The 12,806-nt window shown below is 37.2% G+C and overlaps 1 protein-coding gene across 3 annotated transcripts in view; it reads right to left on the bottom strand.

The window, feature by feature from the left end:
* The window catches only part of pik3ap1 (phosphoinositide-3-kinase adaptor protein 1), a 32,091-nt gene extending 19,342 nt beyond the window's left edge, over positions 1 to 12,749 (bottom strand). Inside the window, exons 1-6 of one of the 3 annotated variants that reach the window (XM_058652331.1) lie at positions 12,708 to 12,739; positions 12,577 to 12,622; positions 11,453 to 11,579; positions 8,598 to 8,685; positions 8,383 to 8,482; positions 3,722 to 3,816 (exon numbers count right to left, since the gene is read on the bottom strand). The gene's annotated coding sequence lies outside the window, so the exon portion shown is untranslated. Of the gene's footprint in view, positions 1 to 3,721; positions 3,817 to 8,382; positions 8,483 to 8,597; positions 8,686 to 11,452; positions 11,580 to 12,576 lie in introns of all 3 variants that reach the window. The other 2 variants (XM_058652329.1, XM_058652330.1) reach the window with 2 other exon arrangements.
* Positions 12,750 to 12,806: the final 57 nt, after the last annotated feature.

Here is a 12,806-nt window from a genome sequence, read left to right as displayed (position 1 = left end):
TAATACCAAAGTACCATATACAATCCTATAAACCTGTACAAATATCTCCTCCGTCTACACACCGAACCCCATATACTCAAACCCCACAGGAGAACATGAATACCAGTATCCTATTAAAGCTAATCTGTTTCCTCGTTTCCCCGTCAAAAAATGTCCTCCATCTGACACACCATTCCCATTCCCTCCTCCATCATTGACAACACTGACAATGAGAGGATTACGAGGTAAATCAATAAACATCACCGGCTTCATGAATGAGCACAAGTCTCAGTGAACTGATACCTTCACTTTAGGTCTGTGGACCCGAGATACCAATCCACAGAGGCATCTTGAGTGCTTGTTCTCTGTCGTTAAGATAAGATGTGGCCGTGCTTAACAATGAGAAGATGCCTCACTGCTCTACAGCAAAAATCCACATTGTGTTGGTCAATTGTGAGGTGAACATCAGCTTCACGTTAAAGTAGATGGAAAATACATGAAACCACCAACACATACAGCGACATATTAACTAACACTAAAAAGTCTTTGTTATCCTGCTCATCTTTTCTCCTTCTCTCTTTATTATAAGCTCTGTATCTGCATGGGTGTCTACTTGGGAGATGTGTGGTGCTCATAATACACAATAAATGAATTTCCTCGACCAGATATTCCTCACATTCTGCAACCATAGCAACTTCACATTTCCATTTTGAGTTGGGAAGTAGATCTCTAACTTTCAGCAAATGGCATGGGACAAGAAGAGGCAAGACTGCCGACCAGACAGACGAGCGTTCCACTCTCCAGCTCTTAACAAGCATAGTAATACATCAGTCAAAAGCAATAATTTTACCATTAATGAAATTCCAATTTGCCTTCAGTGCATTTCACGTTGACATTTTCCACATTGCAACAGTGCTTTGATAAAGTTTTTAAAATGCAAAAACGCATCTAAGAGGCTAAAGACCAGCCCGGGTGTCAGCGTGCCTGGCAGAGGACTATGGTACTTAATTTTTATCGCCATGTGCCTGGGGCACTGGAAGCCTGAATGTTAACATTGGCTCCATTTTCATTATCATCATATGATTATGGATTTTACTGCATTTAGCTGATAATACAACTAGGAGCTCACCTTAAAAGAAGTTGCTCGAAGGTTTCATTTCTGCCCAAATGAAATTTTCATTTGACAAACAAGTATAATTAGGCTGCACTTCTTGTTCAGTGTCAGTCTGTTTTCTGATTGAACTTAGACCAATTTACTGCCACTAAATGAGTTTGAATAATTTCCATTCCGAATGTCTCGAGGACATTAGCTTTAGGAGTGCTAAGTGGCAGCATGCTTTTTGAAGTTGCTGATTATTTGATGCCACCCCTGCCTACCTATACATTTTTTAGCTTACTTCAAAGTTAGTAGGGGGGAAAAAACTACATGTCGTCTACCTTGGAGTACAATGAGCAATTGAAAGTGGGTTTTTTTTGTCCAGGTCTTGGAGGCAAAGTGAAAATTACTTTAATAAGTGTGTAATAAACTTCGTTAGCTTCAATGCCTTTTGCTTCGTCACTTTATTTCTTTCATGTGGCCACTTTTATTGCACTGAATGAGCGGATTTGTTTCTCTTGAAACTGTACACCTAATAACTAATATTGCAGTATCAGTTTCATTAAACCACTAATTACAAATGAGTACAATATGAATTATGAGAGCTGCTACAGCTGTTTCTTACAGTATTAAAAGTAATGTGACACTTTAATGTTTCGTATCAGTCGGGAAACTAGTGGTGAGGCTGGTCAGTGAGTGAAGCAGTTAGACCATAGCCTTAAACCAGTTTTCATAATACAGTAAAACACAATACCCATTGATACATTAAGAAACAAAATTGTTGCACATTAGCCAATATTAATAGCAATGTACGGTGAGACACAGCAGACCACTGTGAATGGCAGAGGAAAGTGGGGTGATTTGTATATTTCTCCCTAATGGATTTGGTAGATAACTTAACAGCTATTTCAGAGGAGGTAATCCAGTCAACCTAAAATAAAATAAACACCAATGTGGAGCGAAACTGAACGAGAGAAACGGAGTGAATAAAACTGGTGAGGGCAGAAGAAAGAGAGGATCACAAATAAAGCTCATGATGAGAGGAAATGGGGATTTTGACAATGTGATTAAGTAATGGTCTCAAAATATAGAAGCAATGGCAAAAAGGGAATAATTTACTCAAATGTAAGAGCACTGCATGTCAGTGAAGGGCGGAATTACATTTCATTATCATAAATAAGGAAAACCAAACCGTGGCTTAGTTGTGAGGAGTTTAGAAGCTGCTGAGCCAAAGACTCAAGACACTCCAACACAGCTTTAAATGTGTACTCCAGACTTTCTTTTCTTCATTGGATGTGGAGATTTCTGTCAGTCACAGTGAATAAATTAACATACACATATGCAATAAACATTTACAAATATCAAATAACCCTTGATTTAATTTAATGTGTTGTCATATATCTAGATTAGAAGAAAGAGTATATGGAATCTATAACAGTTTCCAAACCTGTGAAGGGAACACACAAATACATTCTCCATTTCCAAAGTGGCACTAAATAACATAGGTGCACACAGAGCAATGGTGGTCTATTGAACTAATATGACAAAGGGCTCAGACACCACTACAAAGTGGAGATAATGTTGTGGGATCGACTTTAAAAGAAAGAATTACTGAGGATCCAAAAGGATTGCAGCACATCTGCACTTCATTTGCACTGTATTTATTTTTCCAAGGACTGAAACAACTCTAAACTTCAAGCTGACATACAAAATAACACACTGCCTCTTTGTCAGTTGGTCAATTAATATAAAATAATCTTCAATCTGACTTCAACAAAACATTTGTTCCCAGTTTAAATAACTTAATTTTCTTGCACAATTAGCTCTCACTGGGGTTTCATAACTTGCTTTATGTTCTTAAACATGGGTAAATTCACCATGCTAACTTAATTTGAAGACTACTTAAGGGTTCTTTTGTCAGTTAAACTTGTTTTGATTTTCATTGTGATTCATGGCTTAAAAGCATCTATTTACATGTCTTGCTTTGTGTTTTAGTTTTTAATTTTAAATATCTGTTAATTTGCCTAATTGCCCTAAAACTCTGTGTCAAAAACCACTGATGTATACTTCTCCATGTTACTAAAGCACCTGGCAGCCCGGAATCTAAATCAACATGATGGAATTTCATGCAGGAGTCTTAGTACTATGTCAGAGCGTGTTTACTTTCTCTGCTTTCACAACTGCCATGATAATTACCAACTGCCTCAGTGCATTGTGGAGACGGGCAGATTGCTGCTGTGTGTATCTGGTTTTGAGAGGATGCAGTGTGCCATAAGAATTAAAAAGGAAAACGTACATAGGTATACCTAGGTGCCATCCCTGACATCACAGACATTAATAATAATACATTCACTTAATATTCAAACAGGACAAGGATTTTGTCCTATACTTCTTTGGTTAAATGGTTTATAATGTGCAATCAGTTTCACTGCAATCAAAAATGGAAATATGGAAGCTATTCAGTGTGTAAGTAAGGTGACAAGAGAACAGGGGAGTACAACATTTGCTTACTTTGATTGATATTTAAAATAAATGATTATATATATTATTATACTACACATAGTATGCACAATATTTTTAAAGTATATTTTATTCTAGGACTCCATATGAGCAGTGATACACAGTTCATAAAAAGTAATTACTTACCACAAACAGCTCTGTAGCTGACGGCCTGAACATCACCCAAGCATCACGCCTAGCGTTTGCAAGCGCCACTTCATCCTGTAGCAGGTGCTGACATTCTGAAAGAAAAATGCAAACATAAGCGACAAAGAACTAAGTAACAAACATTGTTTATAAATGTCAAATTCTTAAATCCATATGTTATGATTTTGATTTGAAATTTGGACAGGGAGAATCATGACAGACTCATAGAACACAGATGGGACCTCTCTATTATGCCCATTTGCTACTTCTTGTGTCATAACGGTGGACAAAGTTTTTTTTTCTGTTAAGAGTAAAACATGTGTATAATACATGTGGGACATGCACTGAAATGAAAAAACATCAGTTGTCACGATATACATAAGACAGTGTTGCTAGAAAAATGCTGTCACCAAATCCTGCACTTATTATCATTATTATTATAATAATGTAACACTTATTTGTAATAACACTTAAATGAACAATACTATGAGTTGAACTTGAAGTGGATGACAATATTAAAATATGATGAATATAATGATCTGATCTATGGCTGAACAATTTGAATAAATATCTAATTGTGATTATTTTGACAGGATATGCGATATGATTCCCGATATCAGAAGGAATGGTAATTTTTACATCATTATTCTCAGTGATTATTGTGTGATATTTGTGCAGATCTGTGAGAAACAAAGATCTGCTCTTCAGCCTATAGAATAAGATGTGTATGGATCAAGACAATAATGAATCTAAAATAATATTTTGACACAGATTTTGGCTTTAACAAATATTGCTATTTGAAAATTGCAGTAGACTGTATTGCAATTTTGATAAAATTTTGATTAATTGTTAGCCCTAATCTGATCCAAACATACACATGAAATGGCTTTAATTTACTGTCAACAACTCCCCTACACACCATCTTACCTTTTGCCATCTGTGGTGCAAACTAAAAGTTTTATAAGTAATAATAGTCATAAATGGTCAGAAATGGTTTATCATCTCCCCTGGTAAGGATTTCCTTAGATTAAATCTCTCTAAATCCACTCCACAACCAGTGACAAAGCCAACATCTGATTATGGTATCGCCTGTCGACAATTTGCATCCCAATCCACAAGAAAGCTGCTTAGCCATGGCAGCTAACACATAAGAGATCTGACCCAGTGGTGACAGAGTGCAAGAAACATATGAACCAAGCAGTCTTGTCGATTAAATGGAAAAAAAAACAATGCAAATAATTGAATCATATCCATAAGATCCAATAATTAAATTGAGCTTTTCAAGTGTTAATCACATGCAATTGTTGGTAGGAGTTTACCCAGCTTCAATAACCATAAACACTCTCCCCCCATTCAGATCTATGGCTAAATCCCAGGTGAGTGACAGGTGCCAGCTACAGGGCTGTTAGGAGAGAGCGTTTGTTGATATAACCATGTTTTCCTCTCTTTGAGCGACTGATCTGCAAAGGTACACATGAAGGCCCTCCTTCAACAATGTACACAGAGCACTTGGAGAGGAGTGCATAAAAATGCATCTCCTCTCTCCCTTCAACATTAAACAGTATGTGGGGGTTGGGGGGCAATTGCTGGTGTATGTGTATATATATGTGTGTGTGTGTGGGGTGGGGGGTTCTGGTGGCTCAGGGACTCAAACAAATGCTGGAGAGTGGCAAGTTTGCATTTGCACATACCAACAAGCTCCTATCTCATTAACAAACCGCTGAAATAAAAGAGTGCTTTTTTGGCTCACAGCTATAAAAAATTATCATAGTGATGATGTTCCTCAGCCGTCAACAGAGCTGTGATAACGTTGTTTGATGATGACTTTCCCATGAATGTTAAGCAGCCGCCGCGGCAGAGGAAAGGAGCTTATCAGCGCCTAATGCCCATCTCTAATTCCTGCCCTTCTTGAACTAGCCATTTTCTAACAGCGTTAACTGTCAAATTTACATCCCGTCTTAATGCCACTAAAGAGTACGGGGGATGAAGAGTAAATGACAGCAGTGTAATGAGGAAGGCAAGCCATTCCTTCTCCCACTTTCTCTCCCTCTCTCTTTCTCTGAGGAGAAAGAGATTTCCACTATATGGGGTGTGTTTTTTTTTCCACTCCTCCTGTGCCATGACGCCGTGATGGAGAGCTTACCTGTGAACTCACTGTGCTGTAGGTGCCACATGAGCCCAATTAGCAGTGGGTGTTTTTAGGAGGTAGGAAAAATACACATATATATATATTTTTAAAACCACCATTATGTTCAATCTAAAAGTAACAAGCATTTGCTCTTGATACGAAAGGGGATAATCACTGGCTACATAAACTACCACTGCCAACAAAGCCATTTTTTTTGTTATGGCATGGCTATAAATCGCATTGCATGTTTATATATTGTAGCCTTTTTTGTGTATTATTGCTATGATATATTCAGCAAAATAATGCTGTTGGTCAAAATGTTTCATTACCTGGCCAATAACTATGTCTTCATAATAGTGGATTGGCCATCAGCAGGCTTTAATGAAAGATAGGCATCCTGTTCTCAATTTATTCACCTAAACCTCGTTCACGTGTTGTGTTGTTCAGCCTCGGTGTATTATGCACAACCGAAAAACAATACAAATGAATTAAATCAGTATTTTTAATTCAGCATAACTGGGTATGTGTTATCTGGGAATTGACCGTATTAATTTAATATAATTCAATGTGTTTTTAAATTGGCAAGGTGTGACTTAAGTCTGTTCAAAATGTTGTGATGATTGCGGTGACAATCACTCCTGACATTCAAATAGAACAAAGGGAAAGTTGTCAGAGCTTCACAGGCTCATTGTGAAAGCAAATTTCATGCATGCGTATGACATCCACCGTATAGCACCAAATACAATACACGTTGAAGACTTTCTGAGGATTACTTTTACCTGATAAGGGTGGTGATGAGAAGGTGGAAGTGTACACCACCTGAACAACATATGACTGGGACACAGTCATAATATATGAGCCTGTTCACACAGGATACGCATAAAAATATGGACACAACTCTACAGATCTGTACATTCTCTTTGCGAGCACAGACAAATAAACATTAGTGATGCTCCATAGTTTCCTTTCCCTTTCTGTTAAATTCCTGAAGAAAATATCTATTTATTTTATTAATACATAAAGTTGTAGTGTGGATGTAAACACACACCCACACACACACTTTTCCCTTTATGCAAATAAGACAAGTTAAAAGTTTCTGCATGTAATTTAAGATGGCATTTAAGCCTCCTTCCATAGATACTATCATCATAATTAATTCATCAGGTAATATTTCCTATTATTCGATGGCATGATTTTATGTCATGCGCTAATGAATAGCCATGAGGGCTCCCGCTATACAGCTACACAATACAACAGTCTTCAGTGTTAATTTTAAGCAGTCTGCTGGAAATTATTGAAAGAGAATAATTAAAATTAAAAAATCAGCTGTGAAATGGGAGTGTAAAAGCACATTTGAATTCTTAATAGTTTCAGTTGGACTCATGAAAGATGAGCACCACATCATTGTGTTTTTAGATTTTGAGCCAATCATTGGGTGGACAGGGAGGGGGGTTCGTATTCAACACTCATTCTTCATTTTCACACAGAGAAACTGGAATGAAGATAAACAGAAGAAAGGCTGTACCTTCTATCTATGCTGTTATAATCGAGCGTGCAAGTGAACCTATGAATATGCAGTCCATTTCATCTGAGGGGTCGGACTCTGGTAGGGCAGGCCAGCGAAGATTAAATCTCAGCTCATCTGATTGGACCACATATAAGATTCAAACTGAGCTAATTTCATGCTGATCTGGTTGCCTCCAGTGAAACTCTCCGAAAGGCATGAGGCTACACTGATGTAGAAAAGCAGGAGACAACAGATAAATGGGCGAAATGAAGTTGAAGGGCCTTCTTACCTTGAGAAATATTTCAATTTAAATGTAGAGCTTCAAACCTCTGAGATTACACCAATTAAACATCAAATATAATGAACTGCAAATGAACAAATGCCTCACGTGCCCTCGTTTAAAAGCAGGCATTCTGCTATTATTCAGAGATACCTATGTGCGAGTCTTTTTTGTGTCCAATAGTGATATATCACAAACTCGAGTATCTACCAATACCAATATTAGTCCGATACAGACATTTTAGACCATTTATGAACTATGAAGATATTAACAACACATTTGTACTGAGTCACTTCAAAGATAAGATAATTCTCCAACTGTGTAACAAATATTGTTCTCCCCAAAAAAGAAATTAACAGCCCAAACATGACTCTATGATTTACATTTTTACAGTCTGTGCATACATAGGCGATATATAGGCTTTATGGATTGTGTCGCATTTTACGCATTTTTATAGTATAGCTATATAGTATATTTAATAGCCAGATATCCAATCCAGTGAGTTTGACCAGTATTGGACCGATATTGAACGATAACGATAGCATATTTTAAATTCAAAACCCAATTTTAGAAAATGCTAAATAATAATGGCATCCTCATCTTATATTTTGTATTTTTTTTTTTAAATTGATGAAAATTAAAGCCAGTTAAGCTGGTTTTGACTATAGTTCACATGGTTGAAAATATCTGCTCCATTAAAGGTAAAATGGTGTGTCATTAAGTTCATATTTCACGTAAAACATTACCTGACTCAGTCTGTGCAAACCAAGAAACACCCAGAAGTCATAGCACTGGTTTGTGTCCAACACTTCTGTTGCTCTGCACTTTGCTGCTGCTGAGCTCTGCCTGTGGGCACAACAGATTTGACACAAGAGTGCTGATGAATCTCATCAGTTTAATGTGTTTATGCTTGCTAAGCCCTGAAAGCTTATTGCTGTTCAATAGAGTGCTACAAAGTTACCTAATTTCCCCCCTGGTTGTCCACACACAGCTTCTCTCTGGCTTTACTGGCAACACAGACTTCCAATAACACGATGTTTCTCTGCAACCTGTGGAAGCCAGCAGGCACGCTGTGTCTCAATGATTTGTGTTATCGGGCGGAGAAAAGACCTTGACAAATATACAGTGAGAGCAGATATTACTGTTTTTTCCACCTTAAATGCAACCCATGACTGTCTGTCTCCTTCCACATTGATCCCTTTTTTTACAGACTTTTCACAGTAAGTGCTTTAGTCTTATCTTCACTGCCCCCACCTTGCCTGTCTTATATTCTAACCAATGAGGCTGCCTGCCCGTATGACAGCTAACACCCAGTATTAATTAAAATGTCATGCCTTCAAATCAATATTGTAAAACAGTTCAAACACAACTCATCGCCACTGCTGTGATAAGTGCTTTTGGGTGACAGGTAAGTCCAAAGAAAGTGATGCAGAAGAATGGTATGACAGAATTATCCAGAGAGAACATGTAACATTAAAATTTATGACCCCCCTCCATGTGTTACTTCATCGCTTACAATTGCAAATTATCCACTGTGTCATGAAGTGTGCTGTGCTAAACTGACAGATCCATAAGTCAGCAGCAACAGGCCAGGAGGTATGACGTGAGAACTCTTTAGCTTTGGATGTTTGACTGCAATGCAAAAAAAAGTGACTAATACACTCTCATTTGGGAGAGAGGCTCTCAGAGGGTGAATTTATCAGTTAAAATAAAATAGCTGCAATCCATCTAATTATGGTCTTGTTCACTCTGCTCTGCAAGCACCAAAAAGGCTGCAGATTATTACCAAACAGTTTTAGGTTAACTAAGGTGTAGGAATTTGCCGTGAAGTTTCCCTGAACAAAGTAAATAAAACTCAGAGCTACTGACATTTTCCACAATATTCAAACTATTGTGCGCAACAAATGGGTTGATTTAAAACTTTGGTTGAGGCTGTACGTATTCACACATACTCATTTAAAGGTATTGTTCAAAAGCAAAGCTCAGGATATGGATAAAATGTGACAAATTCTGTCAGAGTAAATATAGTTTAATAAATGAATTAGCCTCATAAATAATGGCTGTAATGACATTTTAGGGGACAATAAGCCTAAGCGTTGTCAGGAAATAGTTGATGTATGAGCTTCATGCCTCAGCGGTTCCTCAAAATGAATAGGCTTGGGAAGATAGCAGGGGCCTGCAACCAGCCTATTTCCTCGAATTATCTACTTGTTGTCAATTTGCACAGTGGAATTACACATGCAAATTGAACTGCCTGCACAAACACCACTTGGAGATGATAAAAACAAATTAACAAAGGCTATAGAAGGAGGATTTATTTCACTGGCTAACCCAGGTCAAGCAATACATGTATTTTACGATTGTGTGTACCCAATTTTGGTGTAATTATATCAGCAAATTATTCTTTGTAATCTTATTTTTTTTCCCTCAACCTTCTCCTTACACACACAATTAACTTCTTTCATATCCTCATAAAAAAAAGAAGAAGACGAAGCTTGCCTCTGTATCTGAGCGACACAGTTTAATCTGATTTAGTTGTTCATTCTTGTCACCTTTCTGCAGCTTAAATCCAGAGGAAGGTGAGAGGTCAACAGTTTAGTGGTGCTGTTAATGTCACTGTTTGGTAAATGTGTAGATACAGCTATACAGCAGAAGTCACAATGTTAAAATATATATAATCACCTCTTAACATCATCCCTCATACGGGGGAGGAAATTAAGTGTCCCTGGACCTCCACGTTTGCTATTAGATATCTCATTTACTTTGTACACACAGTGCTAATCTGCACTAATGAATTCTGCCACACCAAGCCAGATCGAGATGGCTTAAAATTATTACCACTTCCACAGATATGCCTTTCCTCATTTGAAGCTCAATTTGGTCGGCTCGCAAAAACAGTCTGTCACAGTAAGATACTAATAATTAGGGTTTTAAGATGATTAGTTTATCTCTGTGCTCTTACAGTCCTGCCTGTTATCCACCATGGCCAAAACTTAATAAGAGGCTCTAAGTTTTAACCAGCCAACTCCAAATTACCAAGAAATGATGGAAATAATGAACTGGAATGCATGCCAGTGAGAGAGAGGGAGAGAGACAGAGAGATTGATGGTGGGGGAGCTGAAACGCATTAATTCAAGTGTGAAATAGAACACAAAGTCTGGTAATCAATAAGGAAATAATTCAGACCTGCAATGCCAAAATTGTTTAGTATTAACAAGACTTTATGACTCTCATTTACCTTCAGACACTGTCGTGCTCAACTTGTCACACACACATGTAATTAAGGTCACGATAATGCTGAGTGAGTGATACCAGTTAATGGTTGCATATTTTAGAGGATGAGATAGAGATTTTACATGTTCCAGATGACATTCAATATAGCATAAGCCTTATCAGTCCACTTTAATATGCACTGCATTTAAAGCTGGGCAGAGTAAATCCCTCATTTTAGAGTTCAGGAAGGTCAAGGGGAGTGCAAGGTCTCCAGGTCTCCATTTGTTTTACATTTGCGCCACAAGACAGGGCAGGGTATCATATCTCACTAGTTCTTTGTTACTAAAGTGATGTGTTGAGTATCCAAAGCTGGCATCGAACGTGCTCATAGTTTTCTTTGATCAACTTATTTTTATTTTCAGGTTTATGCTTTTTTGTAATAAATCAACCATATAGTGTGTAAAAAGTACAACAAAAAAAACTTTTGGTGAATGTGTGTAATCACAAGTTCTCCATGATTGACATATTGCTTTAATTGAGAGGTTTTACTAGCCGATATTGAATATACTATATATATGTATGTTTGTAGAATTGTGTACTCACTTTTCAATAAAAATTGTTTAGTCAAGTATCTTGCACTTTCTTGTTTCTGCAGCTGTCTGAATGGAAAACCCTCCATTCCTCGTATTGAAGCAGAAGCTGACTCCACAAAGGAAGAATGACATCCTCTCTAGAATGCAAAGGTTTGTTAGATTCCGCAGCATTCTCAGTTAGATGTCACTCATTTATACACACATAACCTTTAAATAAATTGCTTATGTCCACACAGTCAAAAACACATAGATTTGGTTTAAAATAAACCAGTTTTTCCTCATTTACAATGAAAGCATAAGAAATAAAGCAACTAATGTAAGATGCTCAAAAACCAGGACTGACTGACTTGCTAAATTAATTACAAAATAATAGGTATAATCACTGGTTTCAGGATTATCTGTTTAAATTATATTTAAACATATCATTTGATTATATTTGATTGCATTTTATTGAACTGCAGATGTGGACAGCTATTTTGAAACAAAGGGAGGACAAACTATCAAAAAGAGTATTATATTACCATGTGACATCAGGAATATATATGTATATGTACATAAATAATTGTATATTCCAATGCAAGGATAAGAACATAATTAAACTGTTTCCAAGATGTATTAAATGTTTTGAAGTGGTATAGAACAAAGAACAATACATATACGTACATACATAAAGTATAGAACTGCATGTATAGTATTATAAGTATAACTGCACATAATTTCCAGCCTTTTACAACTGTTTTACCTGTAACACTGTCCTTTTCATATACATTGTCCAGCCTGTCTGAACTTGCACTGACATCTTAATGTATACCCTGGTGTTACAGGTCTCAGTCCACATTCATACGGCAAACAAAATACAGGGCTGTAATGTAGTTAGATTGTTGGCTTCGCAATAAGATGCAAATGAATGAATGCCTGATTTTGAATGAGTGTAAAAGGGTAGGTGTTCCTGTGCCAGTGCCAGGGGCTATACAAGATTTGCATGCTAATCATTCTGATAATAATGTAATGCCCATAGCACTTTGAGCAAATTGCGAGCCATTGGTCATAGAAGGGAGCTTATCTCACCACAAATATAGGTTCACATTTGAATGATTCCTGGTAATTCATGGGACTGTCAGTTGCCCGGCTCACCTCAATTAGAAATGCTCCACAACAGCTTGCTCTTGACTTTACCTCACTGCAAAGACCAGCAAAGAATGCTGAAAGTCCTTATATTTCTCCCTCACAGTAACTCTTAGCCAACATTTGCAATGTAGCCGTACAGTTTGTTAGCTTCGTTAGCAACGAAAATACAACGTGAACATTCCGTCCCTCTTAGCACAACCATCCAATAAGAGCCTTTGTCTTGCCAATGTGCTTAA

This window comes from Solea solea, chromosome 15 (assembly GCF_958295425.1).
Source record: "Solea solea chromosome 15, fSolSol10.1, whole genome shotgun sequence".
Lineage (NCBI taxonomy): Eukaryota > Metazoa > Chordata > Actinopteri > Pleuronectiformes > Soleidae > Solea > Solea solea.
This window is presented reverse-complemented; position numbering and strand designations above follow the sequence as displayed.